Source organism: Dreissena polymorpha, chromosome 1, assembly GCF_020536995.1.
Source record: "Dreissena polymorpha isolate Duluth1 chromosome 1, UMN_Dpol_1.0, whole genome shotgun sequence".
In the NCBI taxonomy this organism is placed as follows: Eukaryota; Metazoa; Mollusca; class Bivalvia; order Myida; family Dreissenidae; genus Dreissena; species Dreissena polymorpha.
This window is the reverse complement of record NC_068355.1, coordinates 26,048,519-26,068,915: the sequence shown is the minus strand read 5'-3', so window position 1 is coordinate 26,068,915 and position 20,397 is coordinate 26,048,519. Positions and strand designations below refer to the sequence as shown.

The following is a 20,397-nucleotide window of genomic DNA, read 5'->3' as shown; positions in this document are numbered from 1 at the left end:
ACATTCATTATTAAACACGAGTTCTAGATAATTATACTTAAAGTAAAGGGAAGTAATTGAGAGGAATCGTGTACAGTATAATAAAGAAGAATTGAGTAGTATCCCTTCTGTCGCAACGGTTGTTCATGCACAAATTGGCAGTTTTATTCTGTATTTTATTGTAAAATGCACATATTAATTGCTTATTTAATAATATATTTGGATTTAAATAAAGTGAGATATGCTGAATTTACGTTTTCATAATTTTCATAATTATGCGCTGGACACATTCAAGTATGAAAAGAAACATAGTTTATTACCTTGAAAGCTACGTCAGTAGCGTCGCTGATAGCTGCAATATTCATGGCATTGAATAGCCAAGGAACTCACACAATACTAGTATTTTCCTGAAGCTTCATTTTTATTGCATTTTACAATTCTAAATTTAACACTTGTTACTTCTACATCCTATATCTCTGATTTGCCTTGTAAAGCAGACATAGCGACATATGTGATTGAGATAATTGTTATTTAATTTCAGTTTTATAATAAGATATACATGTAATTAGCCTTTAATAAAACTTTGAAATATTTTGGGGGTTATGATCAATGCACTCTCCCTGCACCCTCCCCACCCAAAAAAATCAGGTACATGTAAGTTGATTTGAATTTTTTCCACACATACATTGAAAATCTGAGTGTTTGATGACTTTACAGGTATTAAGGCATTAATAATACATGCATTCACAGAGTTTTGCTAACCTTGTTGGGAAATAATTAATGAGCTAATTATTTTTTCTATTTTGAATAAACAGTTGATGTACAGAGGATACTTTGGCAAGCAAGGGGCTCAAGCATTGTAGGCAAGAGAAATAGAACTTGAGCCAGATGCTGGACATTTCTTGACCTCCCTCCTGTCTAGGTGGAAGTGACTGTTGATGGAACAGTTATATAGTTACCAGCAGAATTGTTACTCAAGCCAAACACTTGAAACTATACTGGCCCCATCCTGTTTAGGTGGAAGTGACAGTGGTTGGGATAGTTATCTAGTGAGCAGCAGCCACGAAATTCAAGCCAAGCACTGGACCTGTATTGGCCTCTAACCTGTTGAGTTGGAAGTGACAGTTGTTGTCTAGTGAGCAGCAAAAGTAGAACTTAAGTCAAACCCTGGACATGTACTGACCTCCCTCATGTTGAGTTTGAAGTGAAAGTGGTTGTCTAATGGGCAGTAGAAATAAAAAAATCAAGCCATACACTGAACCTGAACTGACCTGTTTCTTGTTTGGGTGGAAGTGACTGTTCCTCGGATAGTTGTCAAGTCAAGAATTACAAGCCAAATCGTGTCAGGTAAGATTACATTGATATCAATAACAGCCACATTCTTAGTGGCATGTAGTCCAATCACAGATTGCGTGTTCAACTGAGGTACAAATGCTATTTTGGTCAGCCATTGTCTGGTGTCAAATTTGTGTTGACTGTCATTTCAAGTATAATTGTTTGACATCTTCATTGAAGCGCCAGGAAAGAAGTTTAAAAAACTGGAAAAGTGTCAGTCCTAACCCAATTAAGAAGAAATCCATATTTGATACTGTGTGTAAACTGTTGTCAATTATTGTTTAAAATTGTAATTTTAGATAAGTTTTCATTGCAGTCAATATTAAGTTGTTCTTAGCAATTATCAAGTCATTATCAAGCGGGTTATTTATAACTTGTATCAATTAAGTAAACTTATTTTAAATTATGTGATTTTTATAAATGTCATTAATTAGCCTCTAACCTTAAAGCATGTTTATAACATGTTCATTCTTTAGTTCATGTCTAAAAGTATATGAATTATGTATTTCAGTTTTATAAAGACATATTTAACTTTTAAAATTCAATAAAGTGAATTTACTTATAATTCCTGGACAAACAGAAGTTTGGAACAATTTTTAATTTTGAGTTGTCTCCCTTGGACTTGTGTTACTGGTATATATCGCACTTCCATTTCCAATGGTAAAAAGTTGGTACAATTTTAAAATTTGAGTTTGTATCCCCTGGACTGTCATTACTCATATATCTCACTTCCATTTCCAATGGTAAAATATTGTAGCCAATCCCTAAATAATGTGAATATGCCATGATGTTTGATTAATCTATATCCCCATCAGACTAGAATATTTAAAATACCCTCTGTCTTGTATACAAAATAGTAACATATGTTTCAACTCAAATTTCTCATGCATAATATAAGTATGCTTACTTTGTTTAAACTTATTATAATTTGTGTAATATAAACTGGTAGGAGAGAAACATATGTATGTTCTCACTTTGTTCTGTTTGAGTCACATTCTGAGGAAGTATGTAACCTTAAATAAACTACTTTATATTGTGTTTTAAAAGGAAATAATAACAAATTGTGTTGCAGAGTAAAATTATTTTGTTATATCGTCTTGTATAAAACACTGATGCCTGCAGAGCTCCAGATAAGATTTTGTGAAATTCTTAAATTACTACCAGATTTTCAAAAAGAATTCTTATCTCTGAAATTTTATTCTTAACGTTACTACTAAGTTTTGGAAAATAATTCTTATTTTTTCTAAATGACCTAAAAATAAATAATAAGGGTTATTTTCATGCAAAAAAAATCAAAATAAACATACTAGCAACTTTATTTATACGAGTTCAACAGTGTCTTTTCAGTTTTATACAATTTTATTTTTCAAATACCTTCATATTCCCAAACTGTGCTTAGATCGCATGCCTTAGATGAATTTTTACATATTTCATAATTAAAACTGGTCTCCCCTTCAATCTATTCACCGATTAGCCACGGGACTTGTCCCTTCCACTCGTTCAATGTTTTTGTGTGTTTAAGTTTGGACCCATCGTGTCGCGTTTTTGTTTAGCTTTTTCGACTGTGTCTGCAACTGAACATAACAAATCGTATAAGATCTTTTCTATTATGTCTTTCTAAACATTTAACTTCGGCTCACTTTGCGTATAATATGTTAAAAGCGTGTTTTTGGACGCTTTGCAGTTTTTTAGGACGCTCTCTTGGCGCCCCCATTGTTCTTTAACGGATAGACTGTATACGCCCCCCTTATATTGGAAAAAATGCGCTTTGTTAAACAAACCAGATAACCATTCTATATAAGCACCGCAAGGATCTTTAATACGCGAAAAGAACTCAATAAAAATCGATACGAACCGATATAAAAATAATATTCGTAACTTGATTTTGTTATTCTTAATAGTACGACAAGATTTTAAAATAAATACGTAACGGACTTGAAAATAATTCTGTTGTGGTTTTATGCTGTTTGCACATATTCGATCATTTTCACTTTGCCTCTGAGTGGGAAAGGGTTAAAGGGACCTTTTCACAGATTTTGGCGTGTATTGAAGTTTGTCATTAAATGTTTTATGTTGATAAATGTATACACTGAATCTAAAAAGCGCCAGTAAAAAATAAAAATAAAATTGAAGAAATTAAAAAAAAGTAACCCTCAACTGGGCTCGAACCACTGACCCCTGGAGTAAACGTCTTAACGCTTACACCACTCGCCCATCCGTGATCATACAAAGAGTGATGTATTTTAAACATTATATAAGCAATCATCGTAGTGTAACAAAATATAAGGCCAATTACAGCAGAACTTTCCAATTTATTCAATCAATTTACTTTGAAACGCTTTATAATTTTCAGGTTTTTAAATCGTCAACAGATGCCTATAATGGATATTTTAGAGCACAGTTAATTTTTTAGAATTACCGTTTCCTCACAAATATCATAAATACAACGAAACTTTGCGAATCTGAAACTATTTTTTTAAATTTGTAAATTTTCCAAAACGTGAAAAGGTCCCTTTGAATACCATTTTGACCAGTACTACTGCATAGATTTAAAAACAGAAAATCATTCACAGATTAAAAAATCTCTAAGCATATGACCAACTTTGGCAATGCAGGCCAGAATTTCACAAGCCAAAGTAGGCTGCCCATTTGCTAATCTACTCTGCAGGAAGGATGTTGGTCATTAATAATGGGCATATGCATGATGTACAGTTACGCGTTATCATTGGTACCAGGCCCCTGCCATGTGCATTCAATTATCATAAATGACTGGCCCTGTGTTTGCAAGCCATATGGCTGATCAGATGTTCTAATAATGAACTGGGCTTATAAGTTATTAGTTATTGGTTCAGGTTTGGGGCTTTGTGAATGGGTTATGTTTGGGATTGGTACATGTGATAAATCAGGAATATTGAGATCAAGGTGCTGACAAAGATAACTTGCTGTATTGAGATCAAGGTGCTGACAAAGATAACTTGCTGTATTGAGATCAAGGTGCGGACAAAGATAACTTGTTGTATTGCTGAGACTTTGAATTAAGCCTTGATCTGGGAAAATGGGGCTTCATACATGTTAAATACGTTCTGAGAAAACAGGCTTTAATGCATGTGCATAAAGTTTCATCCCAGATTAGCCTGTGCAGTCTGCACAGGCTAATCAGGGACGACGCTTTCCGCTTTTATGGAATTTTTTTTATGCCATCCTTCGAAGAAGAGGGGGTATATTGCTTTGCTCATGTTGGTCGGTCGGTAGGTCGGTCGGTCGGTCGGTCAGTCCACCAGGTGGTTGTCAGACGATAACTCAAGAACGCTTGGGCCTAGGATCATGAAACTTCATAGGTACATTGATCATGACTTGCAGATGACCCCTATTGATTTTGAGGTCACTAGGTCAAAGGTCAAGGTCACGGTGACCCGAAATAGTAAAATGATTTTCGGATGATAATTCAAGAACGCATATGCCTAGTTTTTAAGATGTTGATGTTTTGTGTTATTATTATTACTAAAAATCAAACAGTATTGCAAATGCTGAAAATCAAATAAAATGAATCAATCCACTAATTAAGCAATCACTTTAGTTAATACAGTCACAAATTACTTAAAACAGAGTAAACACAAACAAACTTGTAGCACATCACATTCAAACAGTAAAGTGAACTGACATATGACAATTGAACAGATAGGGGTTCATCTAACACACAAGACCCTAGGGCAAAGATTGGGTTACTCAACATTAAACAAAGGTTTGAAAGCCCAAGCCCCTTCCCGCTGCGTAAGGGCAAATGATAGTTGTTCACACATCTGAAGTCCAACATCGCTGAGTAAAAAATTAAAAGCAGTTTATGTTCGCTCGTTTAACCGACAAAGAAGTTGAGTAAAAAAGTAAGCATATAAAATCGTCATCCTCACTAGGTTTATTATTGTCTTGTTCTAAACCCCCAGTGAATGAATGAATAAAGGCGTATCAACAACTACGCGTTACAAACCGGTCTTAATAACGATACTGCAGTGACGTCACCATCTATGTTTAGAACGCTAACACTGAAAACACGTGGCTTGTATCTAGTAACGGAAGTAGTAATGTTTAATTTGACGTTAATAGATCAAGTGTATTCGGATATAGGCTTTCGAACGTTTGCAATAAACAATGTGAAACAAAAAAAAAAACGTACCAAAAATGCTATGTCTATAAATATCGCTACATTTTATACATGTCCCGGAAAATCCACGAAAGTCCCGGACAATTTAACTCAATGTCCCGGAATTGGTCTGAAAAATTATGGCATGTATGTCATTTGGCAACTATCAAAATACTGCCGGGGTCTTATATAACCAATTATTTCTTGTTCTTAAAAAGACAGATTTTGAATCATTTGTAAGTTCTCAACCATCAAAATAAGAACTGGTATTTTTTTTAACACAAATTATATCTATAAATGTTTTATATGTGACTATTCAGAAAATGTGTGGTTTTGCATAAATGTGGGCTTTTGTTATGAATATGAACTGCAATTACTTGAGCATTTTTAGCTCGACTATTATATATGAAATATATATAGTGGAGCTATCCTACTCACCTCGGCGTCAGTGTGTCCGTTAGCGTTAGCGTGCAAATGTTAAAGTTTTCGTTCTACCCCAATTATTTTCATTGTCTCTTGACATATTGCTTTTATATTTTGCATACTTGTTTACCATCATGACCCCAACCTACAAACAAGAGCAGACAACTGCATCAAGCATTTTTTTAGAATTATTGCCCCTTTTATACTTAGAATATGCATATTATTGATAAATCTATGTTAAAGTTTGCAGTTTACTACACCAAATATTTCCTGTGTCCCTTGACATTGCTTTCATATTTTGCATACTTGTTGCCCAACATGACCCCAACCTATAAACAAGAGCAGACAACTGTATCAAGCATTTTGACAGACTTATGGCCCCTTTTATACTTAAATAATTGAACATTTTGCTTTAATTGCCATTACTTCATTATTTATGATCAGATTTTATTAATACTTTGACAAAACAACACTTACCTGAATACCACAATGGATTCCACCCAAAAAAAACTCCACGCCCCAACCCAGAATCCCTCCCCCCCACCTCCCCCCCCCAAAAAAAAATTATTTTTTTTAATATTTATTTGTGATCACCTTATAAATGACCACACCCCACATTATACCCCCTCTCACCCCCAACCCCCCCCCCCATTTTTTTTGGTGTTCCTTTTTGTTTTTAAGATCGTCTAATAAATGACCACACCCTCTAAACCCCCCTACCCCACCCCCCCACAAAAAAAAACAATTTGTTTTTTCCTTTTTTTATTTTTGAAAGATCGTCTAATAAATTATTGAATATGAACAATTTCCCCGTGATGGCTTACAATATACTGTCAAGCACTCAAATAGTTGAGCACGCTGTCCTCTGACAGCGCTAATGTTGTGTCACCTGAGGCCAGGATTTGATACTTTGAGTTGTTCATGCAGAGGTGCACTTATTTTATGCCAAGTTCTGTGAAAATGGGGTTTAATGCAAATGGGTTAATTGTCATCCTGGATTAGCCTTATCAGGGACAACACTTTCCACCTTAACTAGATTTTTGCTAAGCTGAGACTTTCTTACAACAAACAAAAATCATAACAAGTGGAAAGTTTTTTCCCTGATAAGCCTGCAGAGACTGCACAGGCTTAGCTGTGACAACACTTTATGCACATGCATCAAAGCCCGTTTTTACAGAGCAAGGCTTAAAGTCTTTGAAAACCTTTGTGTGCAGTGACATTAACTATGAAATGGAAGGAAACTTAATGAGCAGACCAATGGGATAAAAATGCCTCTGTATTAAACTTATATCTCTGTCAGGACAATTAATTGTTAAAGCCTTACCTGAATTTTGTAGAGTAATGAGGAATTGTTAGAACTCCATTAAATCACAATATTCAATATTGTCTTAAGTACAGTGGTCCAAAATTGACCTGTTCATAAAAAAATGCCCTACTGATTAAACTCATGTTTAATATTTTATGAGTTATTATTTTGCCATAATTTTGCCATACAGATGTTGTACTCTAGGTAACCTTGATTCAACAGATAAAGCTGGTGAACAGTTACAATAGCTATGGGCCATGATCTGTAAAAAGGGGGTTTTATGCATGTGCGTAAAGTGTCATCCCAGATTAACTTGTGCAATCCGCACAGGCTAATCAGGGACAACACTTTCCACCTCAACTGGATTTTTGCTAAGAAGATACTTTCTTTAAACAAATAATATCATAAAAATGGAAAGTGTTAAAATGATGCATTACAACTCTGTTAATGTGCTCATAAAATCTGGAGAAACATGTCACTGTCATTTCTAATAACCAACTTGACCTCTTGACATTTAACCCTTTACCACTTAGATTCATATTTTGACGCATTTTTAGTCCCTTAGAAAGTTAAATTTTATTAAAGACCTTTCTTACTAGATTCAAGTTTTAAAGGCTTATTTTCAACCCCATAATACTGATGAGTAGCAAATAGCATAAAACCTGAACAGACTGCAAGTTGTTCTAGTTTTATGCTGTTTGCACATAGCCATTTTCACTTTTCTTCTGAGTGAGAAAGGGTCAATTATCTTTCTGAGACTTTTACATATTTTTTTCAATGTTTGGTACATAAAGCTGTGATTATGTCCATTTAAAAGTAAGGGTTTTGATTAGCAGCAAGTTTACTAACACACAATCTTGCTTTTTATTAAATAGGCTTAACAGGGATGGAAACTAACGTTTTACAATTGGTTGCCCACACAGGCAACCATCTTTAGTATTTTGGTTGCCCAGGTAGACTAACGAGCCCAGTACGATGTACATGTAGGGTCGTGTGTATATAAGAATTTCTTTAAATAAAATAAAAGATACGTAAACAACAACATTGCTTAATTAACAAACTTTATGTGTATTATGTCCTACATGTGTAATATAAGTCTGAGTTAAATCATTTTATTGGCTTTGATAAATGAATTTTATTAAACTAATTATTAACTCACAGTCGCCAATTTCATTAAATGTTTAAATGCACTTAGTCCAAATAATTAGACGTAATCTCTAAATCGACTTCATATTTTTAGGAGTAAAATGCACTGAATTGTTTCAAGCTTAAAAAGCAAGTTGCCCAGCCGGACTACTAACTTTTGATTTTGAGTTGCCCAGGCCAAAATGTACTGGCCCCGGGCTCACGGGCAACCACTAATTTTCATCCCTGCTTAAATGTATTTTTTTGCATCAAAATGATGCAAGACAGATGATTTTCAGGATACAAAAGTGATACAAGTTCAAAATGCTTGCATCAACATCAAAATGATGCAAGACAGATCATATGCAGGACTGAGGAGTCAAAAGTGATAACATATGAAAATGGTTGCATCAAAAAGCAGCGATTTGCTTCAATTGAAATCCATTGGCTTCAATTTACTGTACCATGAACATTTATAAAAGAGACAGATCTTATCAGGGACTATTACATTTTAATTCACAAAGTAATGCAGTATAACAGTAAAATTATTTATACAATGATATAATACAAATATGGAACATGTCTGGAGGCCATACACGCTGCAATCGGTCAGCAAGCATTCTGTGGGCTATTTTAATTCACAAAGTAATGCAGTATAACAGTAAAATTATTTATACAATGATATAATACAAATATGGAACATGTCTGGAGGCCATACACGCTGCAATCGGTCAGCAAGCATTCTGTGGGCTATTTTAATTCACAAAGTAATGCAGTATAACAGTAAAATTATTTATACAATGATACAATACAAATATGGAACATGTCTGGAGGCCATACACGCTGCAATCGGACAGCAAGCATTCTGTGGGCTATTTTATATGCATGACCAATTGGGATTCCAGGCCAAATGTCAAACTAGTACCAATCTGTGCCCCAAAAGCAGCCGTAGCCGTGGGGGGGGGGGCAGGTTCATGATGCAACCGTGGTCTTAATTCTCTCTGAACATCTCTTTCCCAACAGCAACAGTAGAGCAACATGACCTGTAAGGCATGTTCACTTGTCACTAATATAACTCTAGTTTTAGTTTAATTTCCATTTCCGTGATAGTAAACATTATTAGCCAACAAGACAAACATCGTCTAAGTGAATTTTAATGACAATCCCAACTTTTTCAAACAAATACTCCATCTCGCTCATTAGGTAGTTATTGATTCATGGTCTTGGAATATGTGTTTAATGCATGTGCGTTAAGTGTCTTCCCAGATATGCTTAAATTGCATGTTTGTTAAGAAGACACTTCATTTATACAAAAAATTCAATAAAAGAGGGAAGTGTTTTCATTGATTAACCTCTGCGGGCTGCATAAACGTCAGTTTTTCAATAATTCTTCTGACCTTTTGGGGAAAGGCATCCATTGGGAATTGTTTGTTTAAAATTGGTCAAACTGGGTAAATACCATATGTAACAGTTGACATAAATTACCTGTTCCTATCCCCATAATGCAAATCCAGGCGTTTTTCATATTAATCAGATACTGACTCAGTCACTAATGTTCAAGTCCTTGCATGAACAGTCCTTTATCCACATATTTCTCTTTCAACACTTTTCGGAGTTCAGGAATTTTGTTAGTAAGCGACCCTTTGGCAAGCTTACTAACGAATTTCCTGAACGAGTTTAATAAAATATGGTATATGACAACGAGTGTCAGATCTTTTTTATCACATGCTTTTAAATGAGCAAATTAAATATTTACGCAAACAATAAATCCTGAATGTTGTTTACATTTCGTGACGTCATTTGACGTTGCAACGCCATTTCAGCAAATAAACAAAATGCGATTGGTCAATAAACGAAAACTAAGCCAATGAAAACGCTTAAAAATGTTGTATTACACATGTGTAATATAAAAAAAATATGTAATGGTTGTATTACATTGGAAACAGGGTATAACGTGATAAACCAATTTATTGCGTAAATATTACTACAAGGAGAGAAACTATATAAGAATGTATTATTTAATTTTAATCCTTTTCTTATTCTGATTGTATTGTGCATGATTGATGTACACTGTGTCTGCCAAAAGAAATAATTTTAAATATGTTTAAATTATTGAAATCAGAAAAAAGGATTTCTTATGAAATATGTTATCTTAAATGATGTCTTAAAAACAAAACATTATTGGGCCTTCACAGCGTAATCGATGCCACACACGACCACTTTGACATCATTTTATGTATTTAAAAGAAATGTTCATGATATAATAATAGTTTTGATAGCGTATTCATTCAAAAAATGTATTATTGCAGGCGTATATATTGCTATGGAATGGAGGCATGATGATTGGATACAATATCATTATTGGCTTAACCCTTCACAACATGCTATTTAGAGTATATAATATGGCAAACAAAAACAGCGATTTGAAGGCTAACTGACCGCAGTCATATGGCCGAAAACTGGTAAATGTAAGGACAATTCTTTATCAACAAAAACAAACTTATTTGTATGGATGTCCATTAAACAAATACTAATTACATGATTTACTTTTCAGAGTCAGTTCCTTCAAGACCGTCTACAATCACAGATCGGTTCCAGTGTAACAACGCATTCTCTTAGATGTTGAAGCTAGAAGCTAGCTGACATTTATCAGGCATTGGCATCAACAGGGTATTGGCTCAGGACCTTAAGGCGAACTCTCATCACACCCTGCCCTCGGTGTACGGCCAGTCTTACCCTGGTACTCATAATTGCCCTGCTCAGGGTCTGCGATTACTTCATTCACAAGGTAAGTTGTTGTTTTGTGTAATGTTTTAAGAAAGGTGTAAGAAAGTATGTTTGGGTTGGGGGATAAGTATGGGCGATCAATATGTCATTTAAAATTAGAATACAATTCATAACATTTTTCTGGATCTCAGCTAAGAGGTTTTGTTTTTTTCATGGCCTTTACTTAAACTTATTGTTTAAGAATTTTGGTAGATGATTTGTATTTTTTTTAGGATAATACGGAATGGTAACATTGTTTATTAACCAGCCCAGATGTCAATTATTATCATTGTAATGGTACGGTTAAGGTATGCGAATAATAACTCTGTGCAATAACTCTGAGAAAAAAAAATAGAGTGCTCTTTCTTGGACAATCTCTCGTTGTAAGCCTTTTAAAAAATAGCAAATTGGTTTAAATTAAAATCAAATCTGCGACAGATATTGAAATATATGTTTGCATACATATTCAGAGTGTCTATTGACCTATCCCTGTAACTGTTATCAGCTTTTAGCAGCATTATAAACCCTTTTATAAGTCTGGTAGGGGTTTGCGTTTTAGACGGAATCTACGTTCATAAAGTATTTGTGCAGTAAGAACATATCTGTTTTACTACTGCATGTATTTTAGTCAAAAACCAAGGCCCATAACTCTGACCTGACATTTTTTCAGAATTATGCCTCTTTTTGTTGTGAGAAATTTAGGTTAGTGTTTGAGTGCAATAATTCCTATCTCTAACTGACATGTAGACATAGGATGGGTTACATTCCGGGGCCAGTTGGCTCCAGTTCAAGGTCAACAATGTATAAAGGTTTGCGTTTGATAACAACAGGGTAACGAAATTGTTCTGTAATAATGTTTACATGTTAGTTTACATGCTGATCTGTTGAGTGATTGCATTTGGGGTCAGTGGATTGAAGTTAATTGTTACTAAAAATAGAAATAGAGTTTCAGCTCAATACTTTAAGTTTTGATTGAGGCAATTTTCTATAATTTAATGTACAGGTAGCTCACAAGCAGACCTATGTTGAGCTTGCATTTAGTTCCAGTTTGGTCAAGGTCACTGTTAAATAGAAAAATGGTTTCTGGCCAACAACTTGATTGGATCTGGATTGTGTAGGTAGCTTAAATGCAACCTTGCTTGCTAAGCTAATAACATTCTCCTTAATTAAGCAGTAAACATTTGAACATCTAATATCTTGGCATCAACACGTGTCTTTACTGATATTTCATATTTTAGTTTACATAATAATATTATACTGTTTAACTGCTACAGATATTCAAGTCCAAATATCTTTTTATGCCCCCTTCGAAGAAGAGGGGGTATATGGTTTTGCATATGTCGGTTGGTCCGTCGGTCCGTCCACCAGATGGTTTCCGGATGATAACTCAAAAATGCTTACGCCTAGGATCATGAAACTTCATAGGAATATTGATCATGACTGGCAGATGACCCCTATTGATTTTCAGGTCACTAGGTCAAAGGTCAAGGTCACAGTGACTCAAAATAGTAAAATGGTTTCCTGATGATAACTCAAGAATGCTTACGCCTAGGATCATGAAACTTCATAGGTACATTGATCATGACTGGCAGATGACCCCTATTGATTTTCAGGTCACTAGGTCAAAGGTCAAGGTCACAGTGACTCAAAATAGTAAAAAGGTTTCTTGATGATAACTGAAGAATGCTTACGCCTAGGATCATGAAACTTCATAGGTACATTGATCATGACTGGCAGATGACCCCTATTGATTTTCAGGTCACTAGGTCAATGTCACAGTGACTTGAAACAGTAAAATGGTTTCCTGATGATAACTCATAAAAGGCTTTCTCCTAGGATCATGAAACTTCATGGGAATATTGATCATGACTGGCAGATGACCCCTATTGATTTTGAGGTTACAAGGTCAAAGGTCAAGGTCACGGTGACCCGAAATAGTGAAATGATTTTCGGATGATAACTCAAAAACGCATACGCCTTGGATCATGACACTTCATAGGTACATTGATCGTGACTCGCAGATGACCCCTATTGATTTTCAGGTCACAAGGTCAAAGGTCAAGGTCACAGTGACAAAAAACGTATTCACACAATGGCTGCCAGTACAACGGACAGCCCATATGGGGGGCATGCATGGTTTACAAACAGCCCTTGTTTAAATTAATTTTACTAATACTCAAGTCACAGGTTCGATCCCCAACGTGGAAGCTTTCTTTAAATCTCACCCAAAGACACCAAGTACTGGTTCTAGGCCCAGGAAACGGACTCGATAGCGTTTATATAAGCCTAAAGCTTTCGATGCAATCAAGCTTAAGTAAACTAAATGTCGTCATGGAAATAAACATGATGACGTCATGCAGTGTTGCTTATTTTGCCTTATTATAAGTTTGATACTGTTAAATGAAACATGTACTGGGTAACATAAATTTGTTTCAGGGCTTCATACTGAATCTGAACAATGTGATACAGAGTAGTGAATGTATATTTGATTTAAGCTACACTCTCTGACCGTACGTGATACATAAGAAGCCATGTAACCGTAGATTATTTTCTTTCACAGCCCGATGATACAACAATTGTAACAGATCTCTCTCTGATGGCGCACAGCTTTACACGAAGCCAAACCAGCGCTTCATATTTAGCTACCAGCAGTATCCATGCAACCAAACCTTGATCACTCAGCAACAGCTAAATCAGCAGCAGGGATGGAGTTAGCCGTTTCAACGTCTGCTCAGTATGGTTTGTTTTAATATTGTGTAGTGGAGTTTAGAACGTTACTTGTAATTATGTCCCCCACTATAGTAGTGGGGGACATATTGTTTAGCCCTGTCTGTTGGTTGGTCTGTTGGTTGGTTGGTCTGTTTGCGCCAACTTTAACATTTTGCAATAACTTTTGCTATGTTGAATATAGCAACTTGATATTTGGCATGCATGTGTATCTCATGGAGCTGCACATTTTGAGAGGTGAAAGGTCAAGGTCATCCTTCAAGGTCAGAGGTCAAATATATTTGGCCAAAATCGCTCATTTTATGAATACTTTTGCAATATTGAAGATAGCAACTTGATATTTTGCATGCATGTGTATCTCATGGAGCTGCACATTTTGAGTGGTGAAAGTTCAAGGTCATCCTTCAAGGTCAAATATATGTGGCCCAAATCGCTTATTTTATGAATACTTTTGCAATATTGAAGATAGCAACTTGATATTTGACATGCATGTGTATCTCATGGAGCTGCACATATTGAGTGGTGAAATGTCAAGGTCAAGGTCATCCTTCAAGGTCAAACGTCATATAGGGGGACATTGTGTTTCACATACTCATCTTGTTTTGAATGTTGTATCTGCGTAATCCCTCTCTTCATTCATTTAAGAAACAACGATATTTTGATAAAGTTACTAAGAAAACAATATATACAAAACATATAATTGCAAATTTTATAAAGCAGTATATATCATATATATATATATTGTATTGCATAATGCATCGTAAACACTTATGCATATGCTTGAAAACTAATAAATTAGTAGTGCAACAACAAAAATATGAATTCTTTAAAACTTTAATTTAATTAGAAAAAAAATCATTAAAGGGACCTTTTCACAGATTTTGGCATGTATTGAAGTTTGTCAATAAATGCTTTAAATTAATACATGTACACATTGGAACTAAAAAGCTCCCACTCTTCTGTCTAGGTTGCCTCTCAGAGGCAGTCGGCTTGCCGTGTTGCTTAGCCAATCCACTACTTATGTCGCAGCACAATATCTCATCCGGATCCATTCCACTGCTGGCGCAACAGCAGGTCTGTTCTCTGTACAGAGCTGTTTCTATGACGATGAAGTCCTACAACTCGCCCCAGTACTCGCTTTTGCGTCAGGGTCAGGTTCAAGGCCTCATGGGCTTTGGTGGTCTGGGCAAGATGGGAATGTTAGACAGGTAAGATGGCACATGGTCCTTTTAAATTACGATCTTGGTGCAAACTTTTTGTCTTCAATATTTAAATAACACAATGATTATTAAATTAATTGTTTGCCTTGGTCCATTAAACACGATGTTGACCGGTATAACTTGTTGTTACATGACATTGTTAAAATATCACAATACAAATAGTAGATAAACATTTTTTATACTAAACTTTTTTTATACATTTGACTTAATTTATATTTATTTCTCTAGACACAAACAAACACGCCCATAAAACAAATCTTGCAAAAATGTAAGCCATTGCAGCTTAATATCACATTAACATTATTATAATCCATTGCAGTAACAGAGATATAGATCTAAATAGATATTGATCTCAGATATAAATTCACTTGCACGAGTTTTGGCCTCCACAGCTAATTATCAACCTAAAGTTTCATATTTTCATATTTCACTTACGTAAATATATTGGAAAAAAGGCATTATATCAGATAATTTTAATGGCAATTCATATTTTACTCCCTGATTTAAATTTCTGTTCTTAAAAAAAAATCATCAATTCATGTTTTTACAATTGCACATTTTACACCAATGTTTGAAGGTCTTAGTCATTAACATGTTGTAGTGTCCAAGTACCTGATTACTTACTCATCAAGACACATAGGCAAAAAATGGAGTCACTAAGGCACTTTCTATTTAAAATTTAATCCCTTATTGAAAACGTGAATATTGTTTTATACGTTATCAAGAACAAACCTTTGTCCTCTGTAGAATATCGTTTATGGTTTTGGGAATTCGTTATTGCAATACTTTATTTTTATTAGAAATTATTACAATATAATGAGAAACATATTATTAAAGTACACTTTTGTATGATTAAACAATTATTTGATAGTCACAAAGGTCTGTTTCCCTCATTCGAAATTACTTTGACAGTTTTTCTAAACATTGGTTTAGTAAAGGTCAAAATGATGTAGATCACAAGTTCATCGAAATATTATATTCTTTAAAAAGCCATTGACTGGCCACTTCAAAACCTGACATGTTGGACAAGTGTTGGATGACGACTATCAAATATTGATGTATTTTACATGTACTTTTTGTAAAGTGACAAAATTATCAAAGTTGGATTACTTTTTGTGCGTATTTTTATTCAAGAATTTTGAAATCAAAATGTTTAATGGTGTTTTTTGTTAAATCAAATGCGTATTTATGCTTTTTAGCCGGATTTTTTTCGAAAAAATCTCGGCTTATAGATTGATGTTGTCGGGCGGGCGGGCGGGCGGGGTGGCGGGGTGGCGGGGTGGCGGCGTGCTCGAAAATGTTAAAGTTCTTATTTCATGGTATAACTTTGGTATGCTTGGACCTAGAGTCTTCAAACTTGACATGAAGGTTGGCCAGGATTAACAGATGACCACTGGTCATTTCAAGGTCATTCATTTGAAGGTCAAGGTCACTGTGACCTTCAATATAAAAAATGTTAAAGTTGTTATAACTTTGGTATGCTTGGACCTAGAGTCTTGAAACTTGACAAGAAGGTTGGCCATAACTAGTTAGTAACCACTGGTCATTTCAAGGTCATTCATTTGAAGGTCAAGGTCACTGTGACCTTGAATGTAAAAATGTTAAAGTTCTTATTTCATGGTATAACTTTGGTATGCTTGGACCTAGAGTCTTCAAACTTGACATGAAGGTTGGCCAGGATTAACAGATGACCACTGGTCATTTCAAGGTCATTCATTTGAAGGTGAAGGTCACTGTGACCTTCAATATAAAAATGTTAAAGTTGTTATAACTTTGGTATGCTTGGACCTAGAGTCTTGAAACTTGACATGAAGGTTGGCCAGAACTAGTAAGTAACCACTGGACATTTCAAGGTCATTCATTTGAAGGTCAAGGTCACTGTGACCTTGAATGTAAAAATGTTAAAGTTGTTATAACTTTGGTATGCTTGGACCTAGAGTCTTGAAACTTGACATGAAGGTTGGCCAGAACTAGTAAGTAACCACTGGACATTTCAAGGTCATTCATTTGAAGGTCAAGGTCACTGTGACCTTGAATGTAAAAATGTTAAAGTTCTTATTTCATGTTATAACTTTGGTATGCTTGTACCTAGAGTCTTCAAACTTGAAATAAAGATTGGCCAGTACTAGAAGATGACCACTGGTCATTTCAATGTCATTCATTTGAAGGTCAAGGTCACTGTACTTACATTTCATTTTGACCTTTGAACAATATTTCAGTAATTTAAGTATTGCATTGACAAAAACACGAAAGGTACTTTCCTGTCATTTAAATCAAAAATCCGGCTTCAATGCGGTCATCTCCGACCGCGGAACTCTTGTTATACTTATGTTATGCTGAGCTTTAGTTATATTGTGTTGCTTTATGCTTTTATCCTCACTTATGGCAAATCATATTGTATCGCAAAATGCATAAATGTAGCACAACTTTTATGATTGCATTATGCAATGATGGACATAACCTGGCTAGCTAATTCAGTTTGTAAAGTGCGGGACTAAACAACTGAAAATGACAGGTTTGACCTTTAGCCAAGCCATATAACATCGGCTGTGATTAGTCATGAAATTATTGCCACGGTCATTCATCTCGTACCTCTGATTTGCGAAAGGCAGTTATCAGTTATTAAGGTCAACCAGAATATAACCAGAATACCCCCCCCCACAAAAAAAAAGGTGAGTATGTTAACTGATGGCATTTATAACGGCCACCGGAAAAACTTTGCGAAACCGAAATTTCGCAAACTTAAGTACCCTTTTTCTTGAAGGTTTGCTTATTTGTGATAAAGTATAAGATAAAAGTCTAACTTGTGATTAATAATTGGTTATTTTTGCTTGTTAAATGCGTTTTCTTCACTATGAACTTTATTTGCAAAGTTGGGGTTCCCATGGGATTTTTGTAATATCCCATGGGATTTTTCATTATCCCATGGGAATTTTGGTTTCTCCCATGGGATTTTTCTCCAGCTTTTTTTATGGGAGAAAAAATCCCATGGGATTTTCAAAAACATAAAACACGTTCGTTTGTGCTTAGTTATCGATTTTAAGCATTGTTAAAGCATTTGTGCTTATTTTCGTTCAATTTACTTTGATAAAAAAAAAATCCCATTTTTTTATGGGAAAAAAAAATCCCATGGGATTTTTTTCTGATTTTTAGAGATTTATTCATGTAACCTTCAGAAACACTACCTTTTAACAAATGATGAGCATTTCTCGCGATTTCAACGCGTTATATTGTGTTATAAAATAATAAAAAAAATCCATGGGATTTTATTGTCCCATGGGATTTTTTTGTCCCATGGGATTTTTTTTCCCATGGGATTTTTTTTTTCCAATGGGATTTTTTTTAAGGTATAAGTTTCTAAAAGCTATATAATAATAATAATTATAATAATAATAATAATAATAATAATAATAATAATAATAATAATAATATTAATAATAATAATAATAATAATCGTGCTCAATATGATGAATTTGTACTTTTAAGCGACTAATATTTTTATTCGAGCCGATCGTCGAGTCCGAATGGTGAGTATAAGAGCAATTTACCAGTACAAATAGATCTCACTTGTGAAGAGAACGCTACCGTACTATAAAATAATCTTGATAATAAGTCATATCATTTCTCGACAGAAAATGAAAACAGTATCCATATTGATGTCAGCAATGTCCCCTGCTATGATAAATATTGACAAAATGAAAAACCTTGACAATAATTCCGTGTCGAATACGCATTAGATTATAGCAATCAAATTCATATAAGCATTGATAAGATAATTTGCGAAAATGGGTCTTATGTCAAATACGGCAAGCGTAGCTCCATTCCATAATGTCCGTTATTAAGTCACGTCAAGTTTCGTGGTCGAATTATAGCATAATAATCATTTTCACATTACGCGAATCATATGAGTTTCCCTACATATATTGTGTTAAAATTTATGTTACACTAATGTGCGATGATGAAAAGGGGATTTCGGTAATTCTACATTCGCCCGCCTAGTACCGAAATCCCCATATTTACGCCTTAAAGGGTCAATAGGTCATCGGTATGAATGGTTTTTGACTTCACATGAATGTTAAGGTGCAAAAAAATGATATTAATTTTAATTATTAAGCACTCTTGACAGCATTAAGTTGCCTCTCAGTGGGGATTTCGGTTATTCTACACTAGAACTTAAACGCGCGCCGGTACCGAAATCCTGCTGTACAAACCTTCAAGTGTCAACAAAATTATTATAGTGTTTTTTTTCATTAGCAACCAGTGACATGTATTATCTCCCATTCGGTTACTTCTTTTGGAAAATAATTAGCGGGGATTTCGGTACTGCTACATTCGTACGCCCAGAGCCGAAATCACCCATGTTTACGCCAATCCCCCATATTACGCCTTAAAGGGTCTATATGTCATTATGTTTGGGTTTTGGCTTTGCATTAATGTTGATTTGTACACAATCATATTAGTGTTAATCATTTAAACACTCTTATCAGAATATTTTTTCCATTATTAAATAGTTTATTAATGTGAAAAATGTGTAAACGAATGTAAAAAAGGTAAAATGTACATTTAAAACATTGGTTACACAAAAGTATATGTAAATATAACATGACATAGTAATAATAAGTCTTCAGAAAGTATTTTCCAAACAAATCTGATGAAACAAATGATATCGTACTACCTTATTTACAATATGCTATACACTTTTGCAATTTAGTTATCAATGTTTAATCAAAGCATAAATCAGGATAATATGTTGCCTCTTAGCGGGGATTTCGGTAATTCTTAACAAGCACATAAACCCGCGCCGGTACCGAAATCCCCGCTGTACAAACCTTCAAGTGTAAAAAAATACTGATTTAGGTTTAAATAAAGGGAACAATAGTATTTTTGGCCACCAAAAAGCACTTCCGCGTCAACAAAACGATTGAAATTATGTCAGAAACCCAGCTTTTCATTGTATATATTGCAATACACCATCGGCCGCCGAGAGCGGAATACTGCGCTTGGCCGCTAAACAATGTGGATTGCATCAAATTAAATGTCAATTTTCGATTTTATTACAAAAATAAACACTGCCTTTTTATAAATATGTCAAGCACGTACACTTAACAAAAAAATCGATATATCTTTATGTAATGTAGAAAAGTAAAGCGCTTTATATATAACAATGTTTTATAATGTCTCTCTGGTTGAGAAAAAAAAACTAAACAAAACCATGTAGAACATATATGTTTTCATAATTAAAAAAAAATATTTAATGATGCACGTGATGTTTTATAATTGATATAAGTTCACGTGTCATTGAACGAGTTAAGGGACAGATGCGAATTAAATTACACATAATTAAAAAATGATACTATACTGTCAGCTTGATTTATAAA

The 20,397-nt window shown here is 34.6% G+C and overlaps 1 long non-coding RNA gene across 2 annotated transcripts in view; it reads left to right on the top strand.

Annotated features, from left to right (window-relative positions):
* Positions 1-10,511: 10,511 nt before the first annotated feature.
* The window catches only part of LOC127864973 (uncharacterized), a 32,748-nt gene continuing 22,862 nt past the window's right edge, over positions 10,512-20,397 (top strand). The window contains exons 1-3 of one of the 2 annotated variants that reach the window (XR_008042407.1): positions 10,512-11,094; positions 13,633-13,806; positions 14,767-15,007. This is a non-coding gene — a long non-coding RNA (uncharacterized LOC127864973). The remainder of the gene's footprint in view (positions 11,095-13,632; positions 13,807-14,766; positions 15,008-20,397) is intronic. The other variant, XR_008042406.1, reaches the window with a different exon arrangement.